This window comes from Chiloscyllium plagiosum, chromosome 20 (assembly GCF_004010195.1).
Source record: "Chiloscyllium plagiosum isolate BGI_BamShark_2017 chromosome 20, ASM401019v2, whole genome shotgun sequence".
NCBI lineage: Eukaryota > Metazoa > Chordata > Chondrichthyes > Orectolobiformes > Hemiscylliidae > Chiloscyllium > Chiloscyllium plagiosum.
Genome location: NC_057729.1, coordinates 42,254,841 through 42,271,018, shown reverse-complemented (window position 1 = coordinate 42,271,018; position 16,178 = coordinate 42,254,841). Strand labels below are relative to the sequence as shown.

The 16,178-nt window shown below is 40.9% G+C and overlaps 1 long non-coding RNA gene across 7 annotated transcripts in view; it reads left to right on the top strand.

Moving 5' to 3' along the window:
* LOC122560208 overlaps positions 1 to 16,178 on the top strand; it is a 150,557-nt gene that overhangs the window by 32,192 nt on the left and 102,187 nt on the right. The window contains exon 3 of one of the 7 annotated variants that reach the window (XR_006314701.1): positions 10,079 to 10,540. The exons of the other annotated variants lie outside the window; for them this stretch is intronic. This is a non-coding gene — a long non-coding RNA (uncharacterized LOC122560208). Of the gene's footprint in view, positions 1 to 10,078; positions 10,541 to 16,178 lie in introns of those variants that run through there. 7 annotated transcript variants of the gene reach the window in all.

Sequence of the window (16,178 nt, the reverse complement as noted above, 5' to 3'; positions counted from 1 at the left end):
TCCACTACATCATTTACATAAATGATTTGAATGTGAACATAGGAAGTCTAGTTGGTAACTCCAAAATTGGAGGTAGTGGATAGCGAAGAAGATTACCTCAGAGTACAACAGGATCTTGATCAGATGGGCCAATGGACTGAGGAGTGGCAGATAGAGTTTGTTTTAAATAAATGTGAGGTGCTGCATTTTAGAAAGGCAAATTAGGTCAGAACATATATGCCTAATGGTAAGGTCCTAGGGAGTTTGCTAAGCAAAGAGACCTTGGAGAGCAGGTTCATAGCTCCGTGAAAGCTTTCCTTTGTTGGTCAGAGCATTGAGTATAGGAGTTGGGAGGTCATATTGCGGCTGTACAGAACATTGTTTAGGCCACTTTTAGAATATGGTGGGCAATTCTGGTTTCCCTCCTATTGGAAGGATGTTGTGAAACTTGATAGGGTTCAGAAACGATTTACAAGGAAGTTGCCAGGGTTGGAGGGTTTGAACTATAGGGAGAGGCTGAATAGTTTGAAGCTATTTTCCCTGGATTTTTAGAGGTTTCTAAAATCATGAGGGGCATGGATAGGGTAAATAGACAAGGTCTTTTCCCTGGGATAGGGGAGTCCAGAATTAAAGGGCATAGGTTTAGGATGAGAGGGGAAAGATTTAAAAGAAACCTAAGGGACACCTTTTTAACACAGAGAGTGGTGCGTGTATGGAATGAGCTGCCAGAGGAAGTGGTTGAGGCTGGTACAATTGCAACATTCAAAAGATATCTGGATGGGTATATGAATAGGAAGAGTTTAGAGGGATATTGGCCAAATGCTAGCAAATGGGATTAGATTAAATTCAGGATATCTGGTCAGCATAGACGCGTTGGACCAAAGGGTCTGTTTCTGTGCTGTACACCTCTATGACTCCATGACTCTAACATCTCCAATCTGTCGGTACAACTGAAGTTTCTTATTGCTGGAACCACTCCTGTAGACCTCTTCTGCAATCTCACCAATGTGTTCATATTATTCCTGAGTGTAAACTCCAAGCCGAAGGTCTCTGCCAGACAACATCCTAAGTTGTATCCTCATGTGGACAAACCATCCTTTAGGCCACCTATTTTACTACCTTGACTGCCTATTCTCATCATCCCCAACACACCCAGCATACTGAATGCTTCCTTCACCCAGCTCCCAATGGCTTTGATCCCACTCATCTCCTCACCATTGACTCACCCTTGCCAATCCTAAGCCTCGATGCAGGCTGCCATTTTCCTGCACCCCTCCATCCCTTGTGTTGCAGAGTCAAACAAAGAAAGGGTGGTACAGTAGTTTGCACTGCTGCCTCACAGCGTCAGAGACCCGGGTTCAATTCCTCAGGCAACTGTCTGTGTGGAGTTTGCACATTGTCTGCGTGGATTTCCTCCGGGTGCTCCGGTTTCCTTCCAGGGACCTGAGTTCAATTCCAGTGACTGTTTGTGTGGAGTTTGCACATTCTCCCTGTGTCTGCATGGGTTTCCTCCCACAATCCAAAGATGTGTAGGTCAGGTGAATTGGCCAGGCTAAATTGCCCATAGTGTTAGGTGCCTTAGAGGGAAATGGATCTGGGTGGGTTACTCTTCAGAGGGTTGGTGTGAACTTGTTGGGCTGAAGGGCTAGTTTCCACACTGTTGGGAATCTCATCTAATCTACCTGTGACTCTATTCACGGGCGGCACGGTGGCACAGTGGTTAGCACTGCTGCCTCACAGCGCCAGAGACCCGGGTTCAATTCCCGACTGACTGTGTGGAGTTTGCACGTTCTCCCCGTGTCTGCGTGGGTTTCCTCCGGGTGCTCCGGTTTCCTCCCACAGTCCAAAGATGTGCAGGTCAGGTGAATTGGCTATGCTAAATTGCCCGTAGTGTTAGGTAAGGGGTAAATGTAGGGGTATGGGTGGGTTGCGCTTCGGCGGGTCGGTGTGGACTTGTTGGACCGAAGGGCCTGTTTCCACACTGTAAGTAATCTAATCTAATCTAATCTAAAAAAGTCCAAAAATGTGCAGGTTAGGTGAATTGGCCATGTTAAATTGCCTGTAGTTTTAGGTGAAGGGGTAAATGTAGGGGAATGGGTTTGGGTGGGTTGCTCTTTGGAGGGTCGGTGTGGACTTGTTGGGCCGAAGGGCCTGTTTCAACACTGTAATCTAAAGCAACCAATCTCAGAAGACTGACTATGGCATGCTATCTTTAGATTAACATGAACCAGGTGCCAGAAAATTCTGCTGCTCCTCTGACTTTCGCTTCAAGTATCTGATTGATGTGTATACGATTGTGAAGGGAATGGGCAGGCGGATAGAAAAATGTTCTCCTTAGTTGAAGAGTCACTGCCAGGGAGGGCAGAAGAGATGGGTAACCTCGCAACCTTTAAAAAGTCCTTGGGTGAACACTTAATGTCATAACATTATGTGCTGGATATGTGCTGGAAAGTGTGACTCGTGTAGATTTAGAGTAGCTTTGTCAGTGTGGAAATGATGGGTGGAAGGTCCTCTTCTGTATGGTATGAAAAATCCTTGAATTTCTCAAAGTAGTTTTGGCAATGGAGATTCAATATGCTGCAATTCAGAGTTTTTTGCAAATGAGAATTTATGACATGAAAAGGTATTACAAGCAGGAACCTGCCACAGAATGGTATATGTGGCCCAATGCAGCACAAATAAACCATTGAATTAATCTCCACATCTTAACTTGACATCAATAAAGCAACATTTCAGTTTTCCCCTACTTCACTCACCCCACACATCACAGTTCCTGCTGTGAAGTCTCCATAAAATCCCCACCCCATTGGTTTTCAGGATCTCAGTAAAAATCCACCCACACTACAGCAACGTCAATTAAACAGTAATGAATTGTATGTAGTATTCAGCTCCTTGGAGAGGTTTTCATTTCGCGTAAAGAAGTTAATGAAAATTTTACGAGTAGGTGTCCCAGTAAAATCAAATTCTGATGCACCGCTGGGGTCAAGGAGCTAAGTAATTTGGCCACTGAGTTGGCACTTTCGCATACTGAACACTCAGGCAGCTTTTTGCATCTGTATTATCCCCACGACACCTGTTTATTATACAATCACATGAAATTGTGATGATAACTTACTAAATAACAAGCTGCCATACGAAGCATTTAATACACAATTAATCATGGCATGCTGTCCTTGACAAGTTGCCATTACAAATCTCATCCCATAAATTAACTAATAAAGGTTAATGCACTACCACGACCTTGCTTAAGATGAACCCCACCACTTCCAAAATCGCACACCACTGGTCTCTAACAGCCCCTAATGCTTTCATTCCTTAAAAAACCACATGAGTTCGTCAAAATGAATGCTGAAAACATTGCAGGGAAAGCCAGAGGCTTTCTCCAGTTGTGAGATATAGCACTCAAGGGAACATTTGTCATTGACTGCAATAATTGGGCTGATCACAGAAGTGATCTGTTCTCAGCTTTCCCTCAGCAGCTTTTCCCAGTGGAATATTGAACACTCCTCCTTGCTTTCGCACAAGTAGCATTATCAGAGTTTGGATACTCACAGCATTCAAAGGGCTTCATTTACAAAAGGTCATAATAAACCTTAATCATCCCTTTACACATCTACATGAAGTTTATTTTATTTGTTGGAGTGTTCATTTGTGCGCCAACAAAATGGAAAGAGGCCAGATAATATATTGCAGCAGTTCTCTTATTGGTAGGTTTGTACGAGAATGGCTCCATGGAATTCAAATGTCTTTTCTTCCAAGTGATTGTTTCCTTTAAGAAATTCAAGGATTTTTCATACAATATCGAAGAGGCCCTTCCACCCATCATTTCGACACTGACAAAACTACTGTAAATCTACACTTGACCCATAGCCTCAAATGATCTGACATTTCAAGTGCTCATCCAAGCACTTTTCTAAAAGATTGTGAGGTTTCTCACATCTATTTTTCCAGACAGTACATTCCAGACACTCACCATCCTCTGTGTGAAAATGAATGTCCTTAAATCCCCTCTAATCTCTTCCCTTTCACCTTGAAGTTCTGCACCCTTGTAATTGGTACTTCAACTAAGGGGAACAGCTGCTTTCTAACCTGTACATACTACTCATAATCCTATACACCTCAACCAGGACCCATCTCATCATTCTCTGCCATAATGAAAATAACATGATCTTATCCAGACTGTCTTCATAGCTAAAGTACTCAATGCCAGGCAACACCCTTTGCACCCTCTCCAGTGTAATCACATCCTTCCTGCAGCATGGTGACCGCAACTGCACATAGTACTCCAGCTGTGGCCTGACGATAGTTTTGTGCAGCACCACCATAGGCTCCATCTTCTTATAATCTATGCTATAATTGATTAAGTGGCACATATGCCTTCTTAGGTAGTGTGTTAACAACCTGCTGCCTTTAGGGAACTATGGAGAAGCACAGCAAGATCCCTCTATTTCTCTGAGCTTCCTGGTATCCTGCCATTTATTAAGTACTCCCTTGTCCCGTTAAGTGCATCACCTCACACTTTTCAGAGTTAAATTCCATCTGTCACTGATCTGCCCACCTGATACATCTGTCTATATCCTCATAACACCTGCTTCCTCACTGTCAACCACTTAGCCAAATCTTCATGTCATCTGAAAACTTACTTAACATCCACCTCTACTCCACATTATCTTCAATATTGTTTATATATATATATATATATATATATCATGAACATTAAGGGGGCCAGCACTGATCACTTTAGTTTGATCCCAGACATTGGCCTCCAGTCACACAAATAGCTTTCCTCCAACTTGCTAACTTACTCTGGAATCCATGTGCTTTAACCTTCTTTACCAGTCTCCTACATGGGACTTTATCAATGGTTTTGCTGAAATCCATGTAGTCTACTTCAACTGCACCACCCCCATCTACACATTCGGTGTCTTTCTCAAAAAATTCAATCAAATGTATTAGTCATGACAAAGTCATATTGACTAACCCTGATCAAATCTTGCCTGTACAGCAGGAGATTAATTTCTTCAGAATTTTCTCCAATGGTTCCCTTACCGCTCATGTGAGATTCTGCGGAGTGTTATTTCCTAGTTCAACTCTACTGCCTTTCTGGAAAAATGGAACCTCATTAGCTGTCCTTCAGTCCTCTGGAGAAGTGAAAGAGCAATTAAAAAATTGAGTCAGAGCCCCTGTAATTTACTCCCCCATCTCCTACACCAGTCTGGGATGAAACCCATCAGGACGTGAGGATTTGTCCAATTTTAAACCCTCCAAAGTCTTCTTACTCCTTGTGTCAAACTGCTCGCGAACCTCGCAATCACTCTCCCCAAATTCTGTACCTAAGTCCTCCTTCTCCTAACTGGAGATAGATGTGAAGTATTTGTTTAACATCCTACTAATGTCCTCCAGTTCCATACACAGATTGCCCCCTTGGTCTATAATGAGCTCTACTCTTTCCATGATTATTCTTTTCTCCTTGGTATACTTACAGAATATCTTTCTCATCTTGCCTGACAGTGTTTTATCATGTCCCCTCTTTGCTCTCCAAATTACTTTAAGATTCCCCCTGCGCATTCTATTCTCTGCAAGGACCTTTGTTGATTTGCTCCCTTTGTGCAAAAAGCCTTTCTGTTGCTTCTTAGCCAGTCCTGAATATTCCAGGACATTGAGGACACCTACGCTTTGTCTGCCAAAATGATCCTGAGCTTCCAGTTGCCTACCACTTCAACACATCATGCCAGTATATCTGTCACAGGTCTGCTGTATTCATCCACTGAGTCTCGGTGCAAGCTCCAAAAACAACATCTTATTTTTTGCTTGGGGATCCTACAGGGCTCAACATCGAATTTAATAATTTTAGAGCCTGATTCCATCCTTTCACATTTTTTCCCCACCCAACACCCAGTCCTTTAATGACATGGGTTGCTTTTAGCACAGTCACCCAGTCCTACATTCAGTTGCATTCAGCTCAGCTAACCCATTTTCTCACTTTTAGTTCTTATTATCATTAATTCAGCTTTTCTACTGTCCTTGTGTTCTTGGTTACCTACCCCTTTCATGTCACTCTCTTTCTGAGCTGGGGGTCTCTGACTTTCTGCTCACCTTCTACCCCAACACTCCACCCTCCACCAAAATACCCCCAGACCCCCTTGGACACTTCAGCTTCAGCACAAATATCTCCTTTTCCTAGCTGCTAGCAATTCTGATGAAAAGTCACTGGACCTGAAATGTTAATGCCGCTTTCTCCCCACAGATGCTGCCAGATCTGCTGAGATTCTCCAGCAGATTCTAACTTGGAGGATTGTTAGTCTGGGAGTTTACAAAGATTGTGAGAGGAAGGCTTCAAAAGGATTTGTAAGCAAGGCAGAAATTTTAAAACTAAGACAAAGCTTCACCTGGAGTCAATGTAGATCAGTGAGCACAGGATCAGAAATTGCTGGAGAAACTCAGAAGGTCTGGTAGCTTCTGTGAACAGATATCAGAGTTAATATTTCGAGTCTGGTGACCTTTGAATTTGGCCCACGTCTTTGTTTAAGATCTTCAGGATCGGCAGTTCTTTATTTTGTTTAGGTGAATACAGGGTGATGTGTGAATGTGATTTAGTATAAAATGCAACACAGATGGGCGAGTTTTGGATGACTTCAAGTTTACAGTGGAAATAAAGACTGTCAGAAAGTGTAGAAAAAGATCTGATGACTTCAGATGCAGGAAAATCATGAGGAGAAGGAGACTCAGACCCAAGCAGAGGGCACAAAAGACAACAAAAAGCTTCATGAAACTTGGGCATGAAAGTAGAAAACATGGTGTGCAAGTGACAAAAAAGGCAATTAAATAAAGTGAATGAGACCAAAATTTCACTTTTGCTTAGCAAAGCTGAAGGAGGTCAAATAATATATTTTGAGCTGTCATATGGCAGTCATTGTGACTTTCCCAAAAAATCATGTACAAATTTATACTGATTTTGTACAACATTCAATGTGGTTTAACATTGCAAGCAACGCGCTTAAAGTAATGTGCTTTTCTAATTCTATTTAACCATCCTTAGTAATAGTTCATGTATTGTGTCTTATGCTGTTTAACTGACTTCCTCTCTCCCTGTGAATAAGAGTCCAGTTTCAGCTTTGTTGTTTATTAATCTGATCAAGTTTAGGACCATAGTCTGGAACACTCTGTGGTGAACTATGCCAAATACCAACATTATCTGTTACTGTGCTGCTGTTAACTGCTTTAGAACAAATCTAAAGCAAAACAAAGAACTGAAAATGCTGGAGATCTGAAAGCAAACAAAAACAGAAACTGCTGACATTGTTTTAAAACAAATCTAATCCATTTACTGCAAACTGTATTAAATAGAACAAAAGCAAAACTGACATGAAAAGAAAACAAAGACTTTGGTTGGAAATCCGAAGTAAAAACAAACCTTCTGACATTTCATGTCAATATAAAAAAGGTGTAAAGAAACCTTACATATGGGGACAGTTGTTGCAAGTGCCATACATATAAATTATGTATAAATGATTAATTGATATTTAATGGATTGTTAGGCATCATTAATTATGAAAATTAGTGACATTAAAAAGTATAAAGTGCTTTCTTTAATTTGTGCAGAAACTTCTGTGAAAATATTTTGACATTCTTATATTGTGCTTTGATAATATGTACAATTCCATTAGTAATTTATTGATTTTTTTTACCTTTGTAATAATTCATGTGATCCCTGGAAAGTAAAACAATCAAGAAGACCCATGAATATCTTAGGGTCACTCTTGATACCACAATGTTTATAACCTTAATTATTATTTCTTCAAAATATCATTATACACTTCACATTCACATTCATCAGATACTGTCTGAAGTATGATCCCTCTTTTTATGAACCCTATTTTATGGGAGCCAGTAGATATGGTTTACCTAGACTCTCAGAAGGCTTTCGATAAGGTCTAATTAGAATGTAAAATTAAATTGCCTGGGCATTGTGTACTGACATGGATAGAGCATTAGTTGGCAGACAGAAAATAAAGAGGAAGTGTGGTGAGTGGGTACCACAGGAGTCAGGCCCAGTTATTCACAATATATAATAATGATCTAGGTGTGGGAACTAAATATAATCTCTCCAGGTTTCCAGATAACACAAAGCTGGGTGTAAGAGTGAATTTTTAGGAGGATGCAGAGTTGTTTCAGTATGATTTGGCAAAGTTGAGTGAGTGGGCAAATATATGGCAGATGAAGCATAATGTGAGTAAGTCTCAGATAGTGAAAACAGGAAGGCACATTATTATTTGAAAGGCAATAAACTCAAAAATGGGGAGATGCAACAATATCTTTTTATATCAGTTTCTGCAAGCGTGTAAGCATGCATGTGCAGCAGGCACTGAAGAAGTCAAATATATGTTGGCCTTCATAGCAAGAGGATTCGAGCACAGGAGCATGGAATGTCTTGCTGCAATTATATAGGGCCTTAATGACCCCTAAAGTATTGTGTGCAGTTTTGAACACCTTATAGAACATAGAACAGTGCAGCACAGAACAGGCCCTTCAGCCCACGATGTTATGCCGACATCGTGTATGCACCCTCAAATTTCTGTGACCATACGCATGTCCAGGAGTCTCTTAAATGTCCCCAATGACCCTGCCTCCACAACTGCTGCTAGCAACGCATTCCATGCTCTCACAACTCTCTGTGTAAAGAACCCGCCTCTGACATCCCCTCTATACTTTCCTCCAACCAGCTTAAAACTATGACCCCTCCTTTCTTATAATAGGGCGACCAGAACTGGACGCAGTATTCCAAGTGCAGTCTAACCAAAGTTTTATAGAGCTGCAACAAGATGTCACGACTCTTAAACTCAATAGGCCTGTTAATGAAAGCCAAAACACCATATGCTTTCTTAACAACCCTGAGAAAGAATGTTCTGGCTATTGAAGGAGTGCAATGAAGGTTTACCAGACCGATCCCTGGGATGGCAGGACTAATGTATGAAATGAGATTGGATCAGTTAGAACTATGTTCAGTGAAGTTTAGAGGAATGAGGGGAGATCTCATAAAAACGAATAACATCCTAACAGGAAAAGATAGGAAGGATGTTCCCAGTGACTGGGGAATCCAGAATCAGAGCCACAGTGTAAAGATATGGGAGGCACCGTTGAGGACTGACCTGACGAAAAGTTTGTGCAGCCAGCAAGTGGTGAACCTGTAAAATTCTCTGCCACAGAAAGTGGTTGAGGCTAAACAGTAAATATTTGCAAGAAGGAGCTAGATGTAATTCTTAAGCTAAAAGGACCACAGAGTATGGTGAGGAAGGAGAAACAGGGTACTGAGCTGGATTATCAGCCATAAATGGCAGAACAGGCTCAAAAGGCTGATGGCCGACCCTTGGTCCTATTTTCTATGTTTCAGTTTCTATGTTTATATGTCCACCATTTTGTGTAGGTAAGATCATGCAAACAGTAAATAATAAAATTGACTAGTTAAACTCCTTTTGCTGATGTTGGTTCATGGAGGAATGCGAGCTAGGCAACCTGAAAAATCTAGATTCTCTTAAATACTGCTTTGGGAATCTTCTACATCCACTTTACCAAGTCTTGGTTTAACTTTTTATCATGATGATAGGACTTCTGCCATGTTGCATTTCATCAATAGTGTAAGACCAGCTTTTCTACTCGAGTCCTTAAACAGGGCTTGGTGGCAGTCTACACTCCTTTAATTCTAATTCCATCTGTGCAATGGAGGGAGCTGTCCAATGCTGTCCACGCCCAGCAGAGAGTTCTGAAACTAGTGGCATGCATGAACTCTTGAAGCAACTCCACAATTGTGCACTCACTGGTGTGTGGGAGGGAGAATTACACAAAATTATATAGGATACACTGAGCAGAAACAGGTCATTGGAGCCAAATACTCCATGCTTTCATTTATGATCCACTGAACCCTCCTCCCAATTTTTTTCAATTAAATCCAACAACCCTCCATTTCTTTTATCATTCTAATGCTTGTTTTGCTTTCCTTTAGATGCATCTCAAGATGGCAGCACAAAGTGAGTAGCATTAGGGCTCCTGTGCCAAGGGATCATCCACTTTTTTGTTTTCCCTCTTTTTTTATGCTTTTTAGTTTGTGCTTCTACTTACATTCTGAGCAAGGCTCGGTTGTGGCAGTATCGGTGGTGATGGCATTGACGAGGAAGGCAGAGGCAGTAGGAAGCTGGCTTCATTGGGGACCAGATCGTGATGGTGGCTTGTGAACTTGGAGTGGGACCCTGGCATTGGTGCCAAGGAGATGGCTGGAGAAGGGGCGAGTATGGGATTGGTTTCTACATCATCAGAGGTGACTTAGGCAAGATGGGCCCAGCGGCGAAAGATAGTGCCTGAAGAATGGTAACTTTGACATTGGTTAGGTCTGGCACTGGCAGCAATGAGGAATGGCTGTAGACTCTCTTTAAGCTATATCTTTTTTATTTATTATTTTAAAACTAATCAAAATGGTGTTGCATCATGGTGATGGTGGAAACTTATTTTTGTATTTTACTGTATTTTTCACTGTAAAATACAGATGACAATAAAATCATTCATTTATTCACCGATTCTGTTCATCTAAACCACTTCTTTTGTAACAAGTTTGATATTCCCACCTCTGTTTGCAGAGGCAGGTTTTTTTCCATTATTTCCTATTTAGAGTTCTGTTTAGATTGTGGCTGGACTTAATATTGAGTTCAACACCTTCAGATTGTAAACTCACTTCCATTTCTTTCCTTTCTTTTAGCTTCGCTTTTTGCATTTTGTCACCATGTTTTCTTTCCCCTCCCTCCACTCCAGTGGGACCACCAGTTCTTTCCAGTTTGGAAGTTAGACACACCATTGTTCTGCCATTCTCACATAATCTGTGCTACCAGCACTCTTTCTCCCCAAGCACACCACCCCGCAATTATTGCATAAATTCTGCCCCCTCCACATTTCACGTCTGCTCTGATGAAGAGTTATCTAGGCTCGAAATGTTAGCTTGCTCTCTCCATTGATGCTGCCTGAACTGCTGTGATGTCCAGCATTTTTTGTTTTCGGTTGGATTCCTTAGTGCCTATCAAATTGTTTACAGTTAGTGATCTTCTTCCCCACATTCTCTCTATATGCATTTGTTACATCACTTCATAATTTTAATGAATGAATTCTATTAAATTCCCCCCAAAGCCCCACCTTTCTCAAGAGAATATAGACTCAGTCTTAATGCTTTCTTAAGATATATATCAACACATTCCTGGTATCATCCTTATAAATCTTGTCTGCAGCCTCTCCACACACTATAGAATGCTTTCCTCCCAATCTTTGGGCATTGTACTTTGTAGAACAACAGTACAAAGTTAACATGTTGTTCATAGAATCACAAGTGTTAGCAATCCTGATATCACCTCAATGTGTTTCCCACTTTTATTGATAGACTGGTTCCATCCAATGTTGAAAATTGATACTACTGTCCCATAAAATGAATTGACAAGCTCAGGCCACTGATGGGCCTTTATTCACCAATGATAGATGTCATACTGAATAAAGCTGACAGTTTCAGGAGAAGATATTAAACATTAAAATAACTCATAAAATATTCTATACTTTTCAGCAGCTACTGTCTGCAGCACAGACATTCTCAGAGGCTATATTTAATCACCGCAGATTAGAATAATTAGACATTTTCTTACTGAATAATTTGTATGTCACACATGAACAGGAAATATGTCACACAAATTAAATAAATTGAATTAGAGTGCCTTAGCATTGCTTTTCACTTATATGAAATAATTCAGTACAGCACCAACATATAATCAACACTTAGAGGTCAGTTATAGCCACACACAACTATAAATTGGAAATTGCTAGCATTAGTCTAGGATCAGCTAGGCCAAAGTCTGTCTCTGTCAATCCACATGCAGCAAAATCAATGAAACTGAATTTAGAAGTAGGAGTGATGCTGTTTGTTTTTTCCATAGAAACATCTTTGCTCAGATAATACTGAAAGGAAGAATTCTTTTATCTGACCTTGGACTACTTTCCAATCGATTTCTGAGCATAATTAAGCAATGGCCAAATTAGCTCCTCAAATCTGACACTGATCTTTATTCCAGAAACAAATTCCACACAGGCCTGGCACTAATCGATCATTACCCAGCCAAGTTCTGACTTAAACATCGTTGACAAGGAGCCTTATCTTAAGCAACGTCTTGATGCAAAAGTAATCAAGGGACCTAAGACAAATATTCAGAGGCTTTAAAATTACATTGTCGAAATTGAAAATATATCCTTACCTGGAGTTTAATTTTTTTTTGCTCATTTACTTCATCCTAGCAGTGAAGATTTTAATTAGTAATTCAGGGGACCAATAAAATGCAAGTTTTGTTAAAGGCCTTTGCTACGTTGAGAATAAATTATTCTAATGCTCTCCAGGACAGACTCCCAATTTCCACTGTCCATAAATTTAACCTCATTCAAACCTATTGACCTTATTCTAACTAACATATTGTTCTGTTTATTCTACACCTTAGTACTCATTGACCCAAGTCTGGCATGTCTCAGTTTAAAGATTTCTCATTCTTACTTTCAGTTCCTTCCCTCTGTGTACTTGACCCTCCCTAACTCTGTAATCTTCTCCCCAGCCTGACTACACTTTGACTACTTACCATTTCTCCAACTGTAGTTTCTTATATGTCTCTGATTTTAATCATTGTATCATTCATTGATGGCTGTGCCTTTAGCTGCCAAGGCCTAGGCTTTGGTAGTCTCTCTCTTTATACCTCTCTGTTTCCCCTACATGCTCTTCCTTTTATAAGTCCATTCATGGAATGTAAACGTGACTGGCCAGGCCAGCATTAATTGTCCTTCCTATTTGCCTTCGAGAGGTGAGCCATGCTGCAGTCCATGCTAATTTAGGGAGTTCCATGTTTTTACTCCAGCAGGGATGAAGGAAAAACAATATATTTTCAAGTCAGTAGAGATGGTGCCATTGTCCATCGGGTTGAAGGGGTTACAGGCTTAAGAGGAGCTGTTGAAAAGACTTACTGAGATGCTGCAGTGCATCTTGTAGATGATACATGTGCTGCCACTGCATGTACCAATCATAGAGGGAGCAAATGTTAATTAATGAGGAAGCAATCAAATGAGCTGCTTGCTCCTAGATGGTGTCAAGTTTCTTGAACATCACTGGAGTTGCATTCCATAAGACCATAAGGTATAGGCACAGAATTAGACCATGCAGCCCATCTAGTCTGCTCCATCATTCGATGAGAGCTGATATGTTTCTCAACCCCATTCTCCTGCCTTTGATCCTTTTACTAATCTAAAACCTATGTCTTAACTACATTCAGTGATTTGGCCTCTGCAGTCCTCTGGGGTAATGAAAAAGAGATAGAGAGGAAGTGAGGTATAAGGAGTAAACTCGGAAGTTTGTGGTCTGTGCAACTAATGGTGTGGCTCTGATGATAGAGCAATTAAAGCCAGGGATGCTCAAGGATCAAATGAGTCGTGATTTCTTGAATGGTTATGAGGTTGGAAGAGATCACAGTAAAGGAGGGGCTTGGCCATGGTGGGCTTTAAAAACTAAGATGAGAATTGTAAACTCCAGAATCTTCCTAGCGCCTGAATGGCACTTTTGATTGCACTGAAACTTTTCATTGGAATACTGCTGTCAGGACCACCTAGAGCAAATGATGAATTGGACAAGGGAACATCCAGAAATTCTCATTCACCCTCTTAGCACTCATTCACTTTGTGCCTACTTCAATGCTCACCACATCACTGCAGTGCTAACCACGGTGGCACAGTGGTTAGCACTGCTGCCTCACAGCGCCTGAGACCCGGGTTCAATTCCCGCCTCAGGCGACTGACTGTGTGGACCAGGTGAATTGGCCATGCTAAATTGCCCGTAGTGTTAGGTAAGGGGTAAATGTAGGGGTATGGGTGGGTTTCGCTTCGGCGGGTCGGTGTGGACTTGTTGGGCCGAAGGGCCTGTTTCTACACTGTAATGTAATCTAATCTAATCTAATCTTGCTTTGCCTTTTAGCACTTTGCCCATTCAACTGTATGTTAAAGGCTCCCAGCAACCTATGCAGCAAACACACTGCATGTGAGTCTCCAAATGGACATGTTTTAAAGTCGAGGGGAAGTAGTCCTCAGTCAAGTCAAGGGGGTCTGCCATAATCAGGGGGTCCTGGTACAGGCAGAAATAAAAGGCCAGAACTAAACTTGGAATCAACTATGACAGCAAGTTTGCAAATAATTTGGTTTAGTCTCATAAATTTCCACAATGAGGAATGTCCAAGGAGCATGCCGTGCAGGCTGTAAATGTCTGCTCACTTGATAAAAAATGCACCTGATAATTTATCAAGACTGGAGGAGTTGAGAGGTGTGGTGGTGAGATAAGTCTGGGTGCCATCAGCGAACATTTGAAACTTGAGACTGTGCCTTTGATGTTATCCGCAAGGGGCAACAGGTAGACACAAAATAGGAGGGGGAAAGGATAGATCCCTCGGGAACATAAGAGGTAATAACGGAGAAACAGAAGTCATTGCAAGTGATCTTCTGACTACACATCAAAGGGTGGATCAGTTATTAATTATAAATCTGATAAAATTTTGTCCAGCAAAGGTATTAAGGGATGTGGGTCAATGGAGTTCCTCTAGGTATATGGAGTTAGGCCACAGACCAGCCATGATCTCAATGAATCGTGGAAAAGACTCAGGATGCTGAATGTTCTACTCCTGTTCCTATCCTCCTATGACTATGAATAGCTTTTGATGAATGGAATGAGGAGAGAGAAATTTGATGATCGACACATTTAAGGTGGACAGTTTTATCAACTGTGACTAGAAGGAAGAGCAAGAAAAGCTTACCTTTATCACAGACACACAGGGTGCCATTTGTGGCTTACATCTGTTTTATTTGAATACTTTGGTAATTGGCATCAGTTATTTTTTGGTATTTCCAATTTGGAGTTCCTGGAAAGAGGGGCATGCATTAAGAAGGTAGACTTTAGTGAGAGATGAGGTGGTAGTTTACAATAATGGCAGAATTAAAGATGCGAAAGAAAACAACGGATTTGACTACTTACAATATCAGCCAACATTGTTGACTTGGAGGATTAATTGAATAATCAGCTGTTTGGTGGAAACAGAGTCAAGGATGATGGGTGTCATTGACATGATGAGCTCAGAGAGGTCACAAGGGGAACTTGAAGAGAAAGTGAGGAAAGATGTGAATTAGGGTTAGGGCATGAACAAATTTTACAGGAAGTTTGGCTCCATGAGCTACTGGAAACAAGGAACATGGCAGAGGCAACTGATCAGCTCTTTATGAGAAGAAAATTTCAAAGGTTCCTCGCACTTGTTGTTAGCGGAGGGTGGAGGAGTTAGGAGGGACAGTTTAAAAAGAAGGTTTGAGAAGCTGACAGTAAAGAAAAGCCAGGGCTCCAAAAATGTTGCTTCTCTTTTAAGCTATTCCTTAAAACTCATGTCTTTGATCAAGCAATTCATCAAATATCTTAATATCGTCTTACATGATTCGATGGCAAACCTTGATTCCTATACAGCTCCTAGGAACTTGGTATTACATCGTAGGTGCTACATAAATGAAACTTTTATTATTGTTGTTAATATTGCATGCTTTCACTTCACATACATCCATTCTAATGATTAAAGGAAAAACCATACATACTGACATTTTGGAATACAAAAAGAAAACTTAGGAAATGAGCAACCAGGACATTTTAAGGACCTGAATGTGATAGACAACTGTGAAGTTGCTTCCCTTTCTGAGGAGTCTACAACATGGAGGCACAGTCTCTCATTTAGGACTCTTAATAGGAGAAATTTCTTCACTCTAAGACTTGGTCTGTTAAGGACTCAAGCAAGCATGTAGGAAAGTGATACAGAATTTGAAAGTCAGCCATGATCATTTTGAATGAGGGAGCAGGGTTGATGAGCCTTCTGCACTAATTTCTTATGTTGTTAAATCTATCTGTGTTTAAAGGAAAAACATATATAAAATTTGTGGTTGAACCACTCCTTAAGCAATTATCAACTAGCATTCGGCATCATATATCTGTTGAAAGCAGTAGAATGTTTAAATTGTACAGTAATCTAGTCAAGTCATGCCCAATGGAAGAACACAGTTCTAGCATGAAGACTTAAGGAAGTCAGTGCTGAGATGCCCTTGACAGTCTTGTGGAAAGAATGGAA